The sequence below is a fragment of the Ovis aries genome, chromosome 7 (assembly GCF_016772045.2).
Source record: "Ovis aries strain OAR_USU_Benz2616 breed Rambouillet chromosome 7, ARS-UI_Ramb_v3.0, whole genome shotgun sequence".
NCBI classification, from domain to species: Eukaryota; Metazoa; Chordata; class Mammalia; order Artiodactyla; family Bovidae; genus Ovis; species Ovis aries.
Genome location: NC_056060.1, coordinates 10209703 through 10225122, shown reverse-complemented (window position 1 = coordinate 10225122; position 15420 = coordinate 10209703). Strand labels below are relative to the sequence as shown.

General features: G+C 42.3%; 1 long non-coding RNA gene across 2 annotated transcripts in view; it reads left to right on the top strand.

Moving 5' to 3' along the window:
* The first annotated feature begins 841 nt into the window (after nucleotides 1–841).
* LOC105611628 (uncharacterized) overlaps nucleotides 842–15420 on the top strand; it is a 62811-nt gene continuing 48232 nt past the window's right edge. The window contains exons 1-2 of one of the 2 annotated variants that reach the window (XR_009601404.1): nucleotides 842–966; nucleotides 6238–6343. This is a non-coding gene — a long non-coding RNA (uncharacterized LOC105611628). Of the gene's footprint in view, nucleotides 967–4152; nucleotides 6344–15420 lie in introns of both variants that reach the window. The other variant, XR_009601405.1, reaches the window with a different exon arrangement.

Below are 15420 nucleotides of genomic sequence, written 5' to 3'. Positions count from 1 at the left end.
TATATTTATCATCTATAAAACAAGGCAAAGACATTGAACTTAGATTCTTCTGCTGGTAGGTTAGTTGAACAAACAAAACTTTCCTATAGAAGTTGACATTGATCTTCTTGCCCATGGTAAAGCCTTGAATGAGACAAGACTCCATTCGGGAAAATAAAAGAAGGAATGTCTCTCTTCTCTACTGGGGCCAGAAACACAATGTGATTCAGGTCGGTTGAATTTGTGCCTCCTCTTTGAAAATGTCCTTTGCTTCAGATATTCTCTGTTGTAGCACAATGCTGCCAGAGGGTTCCTGGAGAGGACACATGGTCTTTTTCTTTAAATGCAGGTGCAGCTGCTCAGTAAACATGACAATATGCCATGGAAGACTTGATATTCTTCAAGTGAGTCCTGTGAGGCACAGCTGCAGAGGGGAGGCCTGTGAAGCCAGTGGCGGACCTGCTGAGATTAGAGCAGTGGTTAAGGGAAGCCTGGCCAGTGCCTCCTGGGGGCAAAATTCCTCCTCACCATCACGGTGGCTGTGCCCTGCCTGCTTCTTCCTCCCACCCCAGCCCTTCAGTCAGCCCAGGCTGGAGGCTGATTCATTCCTGTGAGGAAAGAACAGGTTTCTCCTCTGCTCACTTAGCTTGTGGTTGTTGTTCAGTCACTAGTTTGTGTCTGACTCTTTGCGATGCCGTGGACTGCAGCATGTCAAGCTTCCGTCCTTCACTATCTCCTGGAGTTTACTCAGATTCATGTCCATTGTGTCAGTGATGTTATCTAACCATCTCATCCTCTGCCACCCCCTTCTCCTTCTGCCCTCAATCTTTCCCAGCGTCAGGATCTTTTCTAATGAGTTGGCTCTTCGCATCAGGTGGCCAAAGGATCGGAGCTTCAGCATCAGTCCTTCCAGTAAATTCCTCCTGTGAACCAACCCTGTCAAAGAACAGGGAGCCTCTACAATGCTCCTGCGACTCCGGAGACCAAGTAGGTGACTTAACACTCCAATCCACTGGCAGAGATTCAGGAACAAATCAAAGAATTTAGAACCGGAAGGAAGTTTAAAGCCTTAAAAAACTACAGCCTTCTCATTTTATATGTGAAGAACTGAGACCGGGTGAGAGCCTTGGAGCTAATTAGTGCCAGGGAAATGGACAAGAACCCGAGTGTCTTGAGCAGGATTTTTGTAAAGGCGAGAGCGTGTCGTTATCTCAGGAGAGATGCAGATGCTGCCTCCAGGCCAGTTCTCATTCTTCTGTATAGTTACTAAGCAATGTTGGTAGGAAACATAATTTTAGATGGGGTGACTTGGGGCTTCATATTTAAAGAAGTGAATTATTGTGAGCCTGTCATGTGTAAACGAGTGCCAAACAGTTCTCTTCACACTGTTTTATAAAACAATCATAAGCCCCGCAGCTTTTCCTTATTGGGCTGTGTCCTTAACTGAACTCACAGAGGCATTTCATCTTCTGTCCCTTTGAGTGTCTCACTCACACACTGAGGAAACTATACTTGAAATGTTGAATTCTCTGGCCCGTATTTAGGGATGATTCTCTTTCTAGTAGATATTCTTTATCTGAGTCTTAAGACTAGGCAGCTGGGTATCCATTTAACAGGAAGACCTAAATTTCATCCCTTCCAGGCATAGTGCCCAACCTGCAAAGTGAAAATCCTTGCAACTCTTTCCTACATTTGGCCTGATCTGTCTTGTGTAGTCACAGTAAATTTACACAAAGCAAAAGCGTGTTTGGGAAGTAGAAACAGACAAAAACACTTCATTCTTAGCATCCTGGAAGCAAATTGCATTGCTTTAGTTCTGCTCGCCATGAATGCATAGAGTAACAGGCTGTAGATATTGGCTCTATGAAAGTTTTAAAATAGGTGAATTTTTACAAAATTGTGTACCTATTATGTGCCAGGCATTTTTTTTAATTTGTTTTTTTTTTTTTTTCATTCTCCTGGTTGGCATCTATCATAAAAACTTTATTTTGGGGAAAGAATTTGATTGGTTATTTATATTTTAGTTTATGTATTTATTTACTCAGTGAATATTTCATGAGCAACTACTATGTACCCGATACTATGCTATTTGTTTGGATACAATAGGGAGAAAAAATTAGACAAATTCGTGCCTTTATGAAGCCATGAGAAAAGCTAGTGAGAGACACAATATAACAAAATAAATAAATGTGAGATAACAACTTGAGGATAGCTGTGAAAGAGATATGCAAATTGCTAGGAGATAGGGGACTAGATCTGGTCATAAAAGCCAAGGGAAGCTTCCCTATAAAATGACACTTGAACAGAAATGTGAAGGAGTCAGAGTTATCAAGGAGGGAAGAGTGACTCAAGTCAGGAAAATAGTATATACAAAGGCTCTGTAATAGTGAAAGGTCAAGGGGGTATAGTTTGGCTATCTCATGAAGAGCCGCCTCACTGGAAAAGACCCTGATGCTGGGAAAGATTGAGGCCAGGAGGAGAAGGGGACCACAGGGGATGAGATGATTGGATGGCATCGTTGACTCAATGGATATGAGTCTGAGCAAGCTCCAGGAGATAGTGAAGGGCATAGGGAAGCCTGGTGTGCTGCAGTCCATGGGATCACAAAGAGTTGGACTTGACATAGCGACTGAACAACAACAAAAGGGTATAGTACATATTATATTTTTGATTTTGCTGTAATATGGTGAATAAGTTTGTTTGGGGATAGAAGGGATACAGGTAGACTTGTTAGGAGGTTATTAAAATAGACAAGGTTTGGGTAAAGCAGGTAAGGAAGACATAGAAGAGCAGACAGTTTTGGCAGAATTGGAGGATAGTTTGGGCATGGAGGTGAAGGGAGGCCACTTCCGGCTTTCAGGCTGGTTCTACTGGATGACTAGTTCATTGAGATGGGAACCAAGGAAGGAAACCAGGTTAGGAGTATTGGCGGGTATGGGGAATGATGAGAGCTTGAATTCATTAAGCTTGGGCACCTTTAAGAATTCTAAGTGGACAAACTTGCCAGTTGTATAATCAGGTTTGAAGCTTGAGGAGACAGAGGCTTGGGCTGGAGATGTGAATTTGTGAGTTATCTGTGTTTGGATAATAATGAAGAAACTGAGTAAAGACGAGAGCGCCTGGGAAGAGAATATTTTCAATTGGATTTAAAAAGATGCTTTGCTTTCCTCTGGGGATGTGCCTTTTGAGCCTTGTCTAAGTATAGAATAAAGCTCTTTGTTTCCTGAGCAAGGTCTTTCCAGTTTTAGCGCAGATGGGCAAACTTATGAATTGGGCAGAAATGTCCCTAAAATTATGCCTCATAGGTGGATCCTCCTGGGCTTCTGAAAAGCTAACCAAAAAGGCTTGAAAGGTATTTTTTAAATCCTTAATAAAAATCAAATTTTAGCTCTCTTCTTGGGAAGTGGATAGTACATATGGAGAGGACAGGTAAAAGGCAAGTGTCTATAGAGCAAATTAAATTCTGTGTTGGCAAAAAAATACTGATTAAAATGATCAGAGATGTCCTTTCAATCTAAGATAGTTTGAAGATTTTTTTATGTGAAGACTAAATTAATCTAAAGCAACCCTACTGGCTTTTAGTGAGTTAAAATTGCTTGTTTTCATTCAATGTCAATGGGTTTACATTCCTTCAAAGATAATCTTTATTTATTTATGTTTATTTGCTTTATTTTTGGCTGCACTGCATCTTAGTTGTGGCATGCAGGATCTTCATTGTGGCGCGTGTCTCCTCTCCAGTTGTGGTTCATGGGCTCTGTATTTTGCAGCACTTGAGCTCAGTAGTTGTGGTGCGGGATTAGTTGCCCTGTGGCATGTGGGATCTTAGTTCCCTGATCAGGAATTGAACCTGTGACCCCTGCATGGGAAGGTGGATTCTTAACCACTGCACCTCCAGGGAAGTCCGGTAAGCTATATTTATATATATATTTATTTTTTATTTTGGGCTGTGCTGCAGGGCTTGTGGGATCTTAGTTCCCCGACCAGGGATTGAACCCAGCCTGGCAGTGAAACACCAAGTCCTAAGCACTGAACCACCAGGAAATTCCCAAAATGTAGGCTTTAATAGCCAGCATAGGTGAACAGGCTGTGATTCTTCCTTAGGGCTCTTGCTCGCACCTTATCTGCCAGTGAGTGGTTGAATATTCCTTTCCTGATTTGTTCCTTTGTTCCCAGGGCATGGGGAACTTCCCTGACCAGGGACTGATTGAATCTGCACGTCCTGCCGTAGAAATGCAGAGTCTGGACCCACTGGACCAGCAGGGGAGTCCACCACTGGTCATTTTTTATTGTCCCTATAGTTTTGCCTTTTCCATGGTGTCACATAGTTGGAATCATCCAGTAGACAGTCTTTTCAAACTGGCTTGTTTGACTTAACAGTATGCATTTATGATTAAGAGTCCTCTATGTTTTTTCGTGGCTTGAGAGCTCATTTCTTTTTATGGTTGAAAAATACACAATCATACAAATGTCCCATGCTTTGTTTATTCACCTACTGAAGAACACCTTGGTTATTTCTAAGTTTTGGCAATTATGAATTCATGTTCTGGTTTTTGTGTGGACATGATTTTCAGCTAATGCTAAGGAGCATGACTGACTGCCAGGTCACATGGTTAAGAGTAGACTTAGTTTCTTTTCCTTCTTCTTTTTTTAATGTTTTTATTGAAATATAGTTGATTTACAATCAATGTTGTATTAGTTTCAGATGTGCAGCAAGGTGATTCAGATATATATATATATGTGTGTGTGTGTGTGTCTTTTTTTCAGGTTCTTTTCCCTTATAGCTTATTTCAAGTCATTGAGTATCATTCCCTGTGCTCTACAGTAGGTCCTTGTTGGTTATCTATTTTATATATAGCAGTGTATATGATTAATCCCAAACTCCTAATTCATCTCTTCCCCCTCCACTCTGTCAAGAGTAGGCCTAGTTCTGTAAGAAACTGCTAAACTGTCCTTCAAAGTGGTTGTACCGTTTTGTATTCCTATCAGCAAATGAATGAGAACTGTTACTTATAGTACTTTAAAAAAATCTATTAGCAACAACATTTAAAAACAAATCTATGCATAAGCTATTTGTCTATAAAGAATAGCCATTGTTTGTTACATGAAGCAGAGCTTCCCCCCCTTACTGATTGTATTTTAATACTTTTTTTTCCCCCAGTGGATAGAGTTTATCCTCACTGTGAAGGATCTGCCTATAGATAGAGTCCTCCAGAATTCAACTTTTGATGTTGAATCTTTGAATTCTTAACTAGTAGTGATAAAGAATTATTTTTTAAGTTTTAATAAAATCATATGCTGCCCTCAACAACACCATGTAGAACACAAGGCCACAGTCTGAGGTATTTGTTACCTGACAGTAAAATCTTTTACCAGTCAATTTTGCATGTAGGCATAATTAACGTTAGCATGTAAAACAACCACAAAGACTTTGAGTGTGCTCAGCTGAGTCATTTTTAGGTTCATGCAAAATATTTTGTTAATGTAATTTTCAGATTACTTATCTAAACATTCAAAGGAAAGACAAAGAGACCTTTCATGCTGTCACTGCAGGGCTCACCCGTCCCCTCCTTGGACCTACACTGGAAACTCCCAGGATTGTACCATAGAAACACATTCATGCCTTTACTCATAGACTCATGAGCTAGAGGGTCTCTCAAAGGCATAAGCCTGACCCAATTTAGGTCATATTCGACACAGAATGCTTACTCTAATCTTCCAGAATTCCAGGTTTTCTTTTCTACTAAAACAGAAAAACTCACAATTTTTTCCTTTTTCAAAGGAAGGAAAGGCCAAACCGAACTTCCTTACCTGCAGTTAGAGAATCATTCCTTTGTGTTCTTCTGTTTCAAGGACACCAGGAGCATTTTCCTTAAATGTTCTCACCGTAATGACCACAAAACGGCAGTTATGGGAGGTGGAGGATGTGTTAACTAACCCTATGGTGGGAAATAGTTTGCAATATACGCAAGTATCAAATCATCCCATTATACACCTTAAGCTTCCATAATGTTAAACATCAATAATATCTCAATAAAGTTGGGAAAAATGTAAGTTCTTTACTTACATGAAGACAGGCTCCCTTTTCCCCATGGCTTTTGTGTTATTATTTTAAAATAAGGCCTTCTTTTTATTTCTGGCCTTTTCTCTTATTGCTTTTTTTAAAAATTCTCTTCCATTATGGTTTATTACAGGACACGGAATGTAGTTCCCTGAGCTGTCCAGTTTGACCTTGTTGTTTATCCTTTCTCTCCATAACAGTTTGCACCTGCTAATGCCAAACTCGCGGTCCATCCCTCCCCCATCTCCCTCTGCCTGGGCCACCACAAGTCTGTTCTTTGTCTGAGAGCCTATTTCTGTTTCATGGGTAAGTTCATCTGTATCATATTTTAGATTCCACATATAAGTGATATCACATGGTATCTATCTTTCCCTTCCGACTTATTTTGCTTAGTGTGATAATCTCTATGTTCAACCATGTTGCTGTAAATGGCATGATTTCATTATTTTTTACCTCTGGGTAGTATTCTCTTATTCTTGAGCCTACATATTTGTTATCTTTCTAGACAATTTGATCATCATTTATAGAGCACCTGTTATGCATGAAGTTTTGGGTTAAGTTCTAGGAATCCCTTTAAGGAAACATCGAGGACAGGAGTCGGCAAACTTTTTCTGTAAACGACCAGATAAATATCTCAGTTCTGGCGGGGCTATCCAGTCTGTGTCACACTAGTCGACTTTCTAAACAATTCAATTAACATTTCATGATGTAGTGCTAAGGCAGCCACAGACAGTAAGTCAAAGGATGGGCATGGCTGTGTGCCAATACACCTTTATAAAAACAGGTTATGGACTCATGATGAAGGAAATTACTGATACTGCTAAAATGAATTGGAATACAATGTAAAGAGTACACTTCATCAGCAGTATACACATGATATGTGAACTCTGAAAGCAGTTCAAACAACTTGAGATTGGAATACAGCAAAGGAAAGTAATTCATTCTATCTGGCATTGTGAAGCAAGTTTTCATTTAGGAGGTAACTTTTAGGTTTTAAAGGATTCCAGGAGGAAGAAAAGAGAATTCCAACTAGTGTGAACAAGGACTGTGAGCATGAAAGAACATGTCATGCTTGGGAAATCTCAAGTTCTCCTTTTGTGGCTAAAGCACAGTTTCTTTACAGGAAGATGTGGGTGAAAGGCATTCTGGAGCCAGACTGTCAGAGGCTCTGAGGCTGCCCTCTGGGAACTAGATTTCAGCTGAGTGTCAAGACTGGGACACCATCAGCTTTGTTTACAGATGCAATCTGTAGGTCTATTCCTGTGGAGGGCATTTTGGAGTGGGAGAGAGTAGAGGCAGGGAAATAAGTTATAAACCCATTTCTGTTGTCCAAGTGAGAGAGGGTAAGGCTTGAATTGGGGCAGTGACTTTGGGATAGAGAAGAGAGGCTTTGGGAGATGAATTGATAGGTCATAATGACTAAATGGTTGTTTCTAAAATTTTGGGACTGTCCCTGGTTGGCTGTGTGCCAGTCATGTAGTGTTCAGATTGCTCTCGGATCCCTTCCCTGCCCTCCTTCCTTGCTTGTCATCTTGGGTAACCGACCCCCTCAAACTGCTGTGCCTGGCTCCCTTTCCTCTTGGCTCCTGGTTGGGTCAGAGGTGGGAGGAGGAGAGAAGCCAAGCCTGTTCTCCCCTCTCGCCCTGTCCCCATGGCATCAGCTGCCGTGGCTGAGTCTCCTTGCCACATCTAGCTCCTGCCGTGGTCCCAGGTTCCGGCTTCCGCTCCAGGGCTCCCTAACCCCACCTTTTCTGCACTGCTTCGGTGTCAGTGGTGATAGAGGCTTCCTGCTGCTCTAACCTCTCTCTGAGTTGCCTCACCTTCCTCCGTTTTCTCTTTCAGTTTTTCGGATCTGTTTGTAACCAGTTCCCCTCAGTTGAACTAATGAATATAAGTTCTATTTTTCTAACCAGACCCTAGCTGATAGAGATGTAATGATTAAACTAGTTGGGCAATATAGGGGTTTAAGTTAGGAAAGGAAGACAATTCAGTTTTCAGTCTGACTCATGGTTTGACAGAAAGTCCCTGTGGTGTCTGCGATGACCTTCGTCCCTGCTTCCTCTCGACCAGGGGTCCCTAACCTCTGGGATCTCCTGTCTGATGATCTGAGGTGGAGCTGGTGTAACAATAATGGAGATAATGTGCGCAGTAAATGCAATGCGCTTGAGTCATCCTGACGTCATGCCCACCCCCCCTTCCCTGTGCCATGTGGAAAAATTGTCTTCCACAAAACCAGTCCCTGGAACCAAAATGGTTGGGAAACGCTGCTCTAGACCATTCATTGTGAAGCTAGTCCGAATAGTTGTTTAAAAACCTGAGTATATCATATCCTTCCCTACTTAAAACCTCCCAGGGACTTTTTGTTGTACCTAGAATGAAAGCTCAACTCCTATTTAAGCTCCTCCTTGCACCTATTATCTTTCTCTCCTCACTTACCCTGTCCAGCCACAGTGGCCCCCTCGCTGTTGCTCAGACTCGCTAAGTGGATTTCTGTCTCGGGGCCTTTGCACTTCTGCTCTTCCTACTGGAGATGCTCCTTGCTCCACTCTCCACGTGTTGTCTTCACGCAGGTCTCTGTTTTCGTGCCACCTCTTCAGAGATCCCACCACCAGTTACCTCCTTACTGGTTTCTGTCCTTCATCACGCAAATCACTCTATGAAATTCTATCCTTTATGTATTTCTACTTCTTTAAAGCTTGAAGGTAAAAAAAAATTACCTTGTTCACCTTTCTATTCTTAGCACCTATATGCAATCTGGCATATAATTAAGGACAGCGTGCATGTCTGTGTGCTCAGTTGCTTTAGTCATGTCCGACTCTTTGCAATCTCATGAAATGTATCCCACCAGGCTCCTCTGCCCATAGGATTTTCCTGGCAAAAATAGTAGACTGGGTTGCCATGCCCTCCTCCAAGGGATCTTCCCAGCTAAGGGACTGAACCCGTGTATCCTGCCTTGCAGGTGGATTCTTTACCACTGAGCCTCACAGGAAGCCAAGGACAGCATAAGTATTTGCTAATGAATAATGATGTTACCTTTATAAAGTGTTGTATAGCAGAGGTGCCTTATATACTCATTTATTTATTTATTTTTGGTACCTGGATAGGGACTTGAACCCTGGACCCTTGGATTAAAAGTCTGATGCTTTATTAGCTGAGCTGCCCAGGGACTCATACAAGGTACTTTTTAAAAAGTTACTTTGCTTATTAATTTACTTTCATGCTATCTCTTCCTGCAGTGTCCTCTCCCATTCCATCTTCACCATTCTTCCATAACAGTTGGAATCCTTTCCTCTGTGAAACTCTCCCTCCTTACTCCACACAGGGAATTGACTGTTCCCTTCTTTGGAGCCCATTGTACTCCAGCAAGACTAACATTTTATTGTAGTCATTTGATTGGAGCCATGAAATTAAAAGACGCTTACTCCTTGGAAAGAAAGTTACGACCAACCTAGATAGCATATTTAAAAGCAGAGATATTACTTTGCCAACAAAGGTCCGTCTAGTCAAGGCTATGGTTTTTTCAGTGGTCATGTATGGATGTGAGAGTTGGGTTGTGAAGAAAGCTGAGCACCAAAGAATTGATGCTTTTGAACTGTGGTGTTGGAGAAGACTCTTGAGAGTCCCTTGGACTGTAAGGAGGTCCAACCAGTCCATCCTAAAGGAGATCAGTCCTGGGTGTTCATCGGAAGGACTGATGCTGAGGCTGAAACTCCAATCCTTTGGCCACCTCATGCGAAGAGTTGACTCATTGGAAAAGACTCTGATGCTGGGAGGGATTGGGGGCAGGAGGAGAAGGGGACAACAGAGGATGAGATGGCTGGATAGCATCACGGACTCGATGCACGTGAATTTGGGTGAACTCTGGGAGTTGGTGATGGACCTGGAGGCCTGGCGTGCTGCGATTCATGGGGTCACAAAGAGTTGGACACGACTGAGCGACTGAACTGAACTGAACTGAATATTTATCTCCTTTTCCTAAATATCAACCTCTTAAAGAGAAGTGGAGATCATGAATTTTTACCTCCATAGCTTTAGTCTGTAGAACAGTGCCTGACGTATTGTTGCGTTTGGTAAATATTTGTTAAATGAATGAATGAAGTAGGAGGTACAGATTTTCCAGCTTCACATTTCTACTTGTTTCCACGCACTATGGATTGCTGGGAAGGAAAAATGGTTCCAAATCTGTAAAATGGGGATAATAGTCCCAACCTCACACTGTTTGTGGACATGACTAAAGTAATGGAATGAACAATCTTAGGAGATTATAAAAATAACATGAGTAAAACCTGCCATTCATGTATTACAGGAAAAGGGCTTCTTCCATTGACTAGAATCCTTGTCAAGACTGATATGACTATCAGTCTTACCTGAGACTTGTCTACAAGAAACCTTAAACTTTCTAGAATGTTCATGATGATTTGTGAAGAATGCCTGAAGAAGGGATAGTTGAGGTAGTGTGTGTGTTAAGCCACTTCGGTAGTGTCTGACTGTTTGCAACCCTATGGACTATAGCCCACCGGACTCCTTGGTCCATGGTATTCTCCAGGCAAGAATAACTTCACAGAAAAATAGGAAAATGTCTAAAATACTTGGCTTTTTCAGACACTCAGTTAATCCCAGGAGGAAGGCCTTTTTCTGGGGATAAGTGTTCAGAGCCATAGATAAGAGAAGTACACACTCGGGGACCCCGTAGCTAGTCTTGAGTGTGATCCAAGATGCTCAGCACCAGGGAAGACTGGTTGTCACTGAGAACTGGAGTGTTGGGTCCCGACAAGTGCACTCTTGATCTGGTGCCTTTAAATCCTCAGCTCCTGATCCCTGTGACTTAGAAACGCCAAAGGTGGGATGCAAGCGTACTAACCACTCTTTCTGCCGGCAGCTTTCCCCTGTGCGACTCTGCTGTGCCCTTGGGAAGCTGAGAGGCTGTTTTGTCTTCAGCCCTGTTTTGCCCTGAGTTTTACTAAGTATATACTGCTACTGCTACCGCTGCTAAGTCGCTTCAGTTGTGTCCGACTCTGTGTGACCCCAGAGACAGCAGCCCACCAGGCTCCCCCATCCCTGGGATTCTCCAGGCAAGAACACTAATTTACTATTAAGTAAAGACCAGAAAGAAGAAACAGATTTGAAAACATTTTAAAGTATTTAAGTGCCAAAGTTTCTTTTTCTAAGGATAAAACTAATGACAGAAGGTTGATTTTCATCCAAAAGTTCCTTGAAGACAAAAACAACCTTTTTGAACACATCTTGATTGAACCTGGCTGGGGCAGAGGCATGGTAGGTAGGGATCCTGGGCGAACTGGGGTTCTCTATGTGAAACTGACTGTGACCTTGGCTTTGAAGATGAAATAATAGTGTGCTGAGACACCTTCTCCCTTGTGTCACTCATACTGCGTTTCCATGAAGGGGGTCTTAACCACAGTTTCAGACATATCTTTATGTCTGAAAAATAATCTCAGTTCTGCTAAAACAATTGTGGGTATTTTTGCTAATACACAGAGCCAAGTTTTAAAAGAAATCCAAGGCTTTAAAAAATGAAAAAATATTAATTACTTGCTTCCCCCAACTCTCGGTCCTTTAAAAATTAAATATTCTAGGGCTTCCCTGGTGGGTCGGTGGTAAAGAATCTGCCTGCTAACGCAAGAGACAGAGGTTGGATCTCTGATCTGGGAAGATCCTACATGCTATGGAGCAAACAAGCCCATGGGCCACAGCTTGGAGCCTGTGCTCCAGAGCCTGGGAGCTGCAACAGCTGGGCCCACGCGCTGCAACTACTGAAGCTCAGGTGCCCTAGAGCCTGTGCTCGGCAGCAAGAGAGACCACTGCAATGAGAAGCCCAGCCACCGCAACCAGAGAGTAGCCCCCGCTTGCCACAACTAGAGAAACACCTGTGCAGCAACGAAGACCCAGCGCAGCCCAAAGTAAAAGTCATAAAAAATTAAGTATTCCAAGAAAACATATGCGAATGGGTGGCACATAAGCATTAGCTACTCTTCTCTGTGATCTGTTTTTGCATTCCTTTCTCTCTCTTTAAAAAAAAAAAACCATATTGTATTTAATTATATGTTCCCACATCCTCATTAGACTTGATCTCATCTGGGTCAGGATCAACTTTCATCCATCTTGGATTTATCAGAGCCTATGATATGAGTGTGCCTAGTGCAGAATTGTTTTTCAAAAACTACTTGTTGAATGAATGAAGTATCATTTTTAGCTCTAGGCTTTTGGCTGTCTGACTAATTCAGTCAGTTCAGTTCAGTCGCTCAGTCGTGTCTGACTCTTTGCAACCCCATGAATTGCAGCACGCCAGGCCTCCCTGTCCATCACCAGCTCCCAGAGTTCACCCAAAACCAGGAACATCGAGTTGGTGATGCCATCCAGCCATCTCGTCCTCTGTCATCTCCTTTTCCTCCTGCCCCCAATCCCTCCCAGCATCAGAGTCTTTTCCAGTGAGTCAACTCTTTGCATGAGGTGGCCAAAGTACTGGAGTTTCAGCTTTAGCATCATTCCTTCCAAAGAATACCCAGGACTGATCTCCTTCAGAATGGACTGGTTGGATTTCCTTGCAGTGCATGCATGGGACTCTCAAGAGTCTTCTCCAACACCACAGTTCAAAAGCATCAATTCTTCGGTGCTCAGCCTTCTTCACAGTCCAACTCTCACATCCATACATGACTACTGGAAAAACCATAGCCCCTGACTAATTAGCTAATTTTTAATTCATCTCAAGCACTAGCTCTTAATCAGATCTAAGGCTGCCCAAGCTCACCTTTAATAAAAGAAGTGCAAATTAACACTACTGCAGCATCACTTTTTCATCTGCCATATCCTTGTACATGTTGTACTCACACTATCAACACTTTGTTAGTTGTGTATGTTGATATTACTCCTAGGGAAGGCACTTTGGCAATGCCTATCAAAATGCCAAATGAACGTACTCTTTGACCCAGGAATTCTATTTCTAGGAATTTCTCTTGACAGTTATTCTCTCACATGTGGCAATGCTACAGGCAGAAACACTCACTGTAGCCTTGTGTGCAGTAGTAAAAGCCTTGAAATGACCTAAATGTTCACCAATAGGAAACTAGTTAAATAAATAATGGTCCGTGCATGCAACAATCTAATCCAGAGGAAGAAAAAGATGAGGCAGCTCTATATCCACTGATAGGGGATGATTGCTAAGATAGATCGTTAAGTCAGAAAAACAAGATTCAGGGCAGTGTATCCAGTATGCAACCATAAACTAGGTGAATGATGACAAGATTAACAGACGTATTTGCACATGTAGGCATAACTCCTGAATGGACTTATAAAACCCTAGAATTATTGGCTATCTCTGGTTCAGGGAGCCGAGTGGATGGGGGACAGGGAGCTATGGTTTCTGTCCCTCACAACACGAAAAGTCCTCTTTGATTCATTTGTTTAACCCTCACCATTTCCCCATTACTGTTAGGATTAAGTCCCAAATCCTTCTCGTGGTCTGCAAGGTGCTTAGTCACAGGACTCCTACCTCCCTCCCCTGCCTCTTCTTCAGCTTCTTTCCCTCTTGGCTTGGTCTTCTTTCATTTCCTCAAACGTCATTCTTCTTCCCATCTCATGGCCTTCACAGATGCTGTTCCTCTGCCTGGAACACTCCTCTCTGCTCTCACTGCCCTAATACCTAGTGACCCTTGAGGCAGCAAGTTTGAGACCCCCTTCATCAGTGTGAACTTTTCTACCTCCCTAGTCTAATGTAGGCCCCTGATAGATGCTCCCATGGCATCGTAAACTTCTCTTTCCATAGTAAACACTGAATTGCAATTAACTGAAACTAAAACACTGTTTGTTTGATGTCTGTTTTCCTTTCTGAGTCACAAGCTAACGTCTGTCTTGGTTACTTCTGTGTATATGCATAGTACAAAGCAGGTGCTCATAAGCACTTGTGAAAGGAAGCAAAGAAAGAAGGAATGAAGTGGTGGGGGGAGGAAGTGGAGAAGGCAAAGGAAAGATGAAGGAAGGGAGAAAGGAAGTAACAACCAAGACAATAAAGCCCACTGTAAAGGGCTCTCCCTATATGTTCATCATTAGAATTCATAGCTTATGAAAATTGAATACTGTGGTTTATTGCTTAGTGAAAAATAAAATTATCACCACCAGCTGCTGCTGCTGCTAAGTCACTTCAGTCGTGTCCAACTCTATGAGACCCCATAGACGGCAGCCCACCAGGCTCCCCCGTCCCTGGGATTCTCCAGGCAAGAACACTGGAGTGGGTTGCCATTTCCTTCTCCAATGCATGAAAGTGAAAAGTGAAAGTGAAGTCCCTCAGTCGGGTCCGACTCTTAGTGACCCTGTGGACTGCAGCCCACCAGGCTCCTCCATCCATGGGATTTTCCAGGCAAGAGTACTGGAGTGGGGTGCCATTGCCTTCTCCATTACTTTAGCCTAGAATCATGTTATTCTGAATTTTTCTTCTTTTACCACTGAGGGGCAGTAGCTTTTCACTCAGAACGTACTGATTTCTATCTTTTATGGGTGGGAAAATGTTTTAATACATACCCATTAGGGCTTTAGGCTATTTTAACTAGTCCATATATTATGTTGCTGTGTCTAAATATAAATCAGATGGTTATTTGACAGCATTTAGAATGAAGCAAACTTCTTCCCCAGCCTCAAAGACCCTGAAGGAGCTTGTCTCCCTTGGAGGCCTTGTCACTCGTTATTTCTTCCTAGAATGCCATCCTCATTCAGGTTTCTGTTCCAATGTAAGCAACTCAAAGAGGGCTTTCCAGATCTTTCCATCTAAATTAACTTCACCCAGGGGCCAGATGGGTTTGTTAGGTACGAATTTGAGAAAGAGAATGCAAAATTATGAATATAAAAATCCATATAATAGTAAACACTTACTTAGAAAAAAACTCACAACAAAGGACACAGCAAAAAGACTGACACATAACATAGTCATCAGAAAAGCCTGAAGAAGAACATGTAATTTTAATAATTAACTGCCTGACATAATATGTTTTTACCCTACAATTCTGGGTATATACTCTTTGGTTACCTCTCCATATGACACTAATGGTGTGGTATTATTTTCTAGTTGGCGAATAAGAAGATAATCCAGTCTTTGGTAAAATGTCATTGATTGAAATGTGTTTTTATGAATAGTACAGAAAAGTTGTTCTTTGCTTTCTCTACTCATTATTTGTAATGACATGTGAAGTTTTAGGATTGCTATCAAAATTTTAGAGGGCTTTCCAGGTGGCTCAGTGGTAAAGAATCTGCCTGCCAATGCAGGAGATGCAGGTTTGATCCCTGGATCAAGAAGACCCTCGGGTCAGGAAGATCCCCTGGAGGAGGGCATGGCAACCCACTCCAGTATTCTTGCCTGGGAAATTCCATGGACAGAG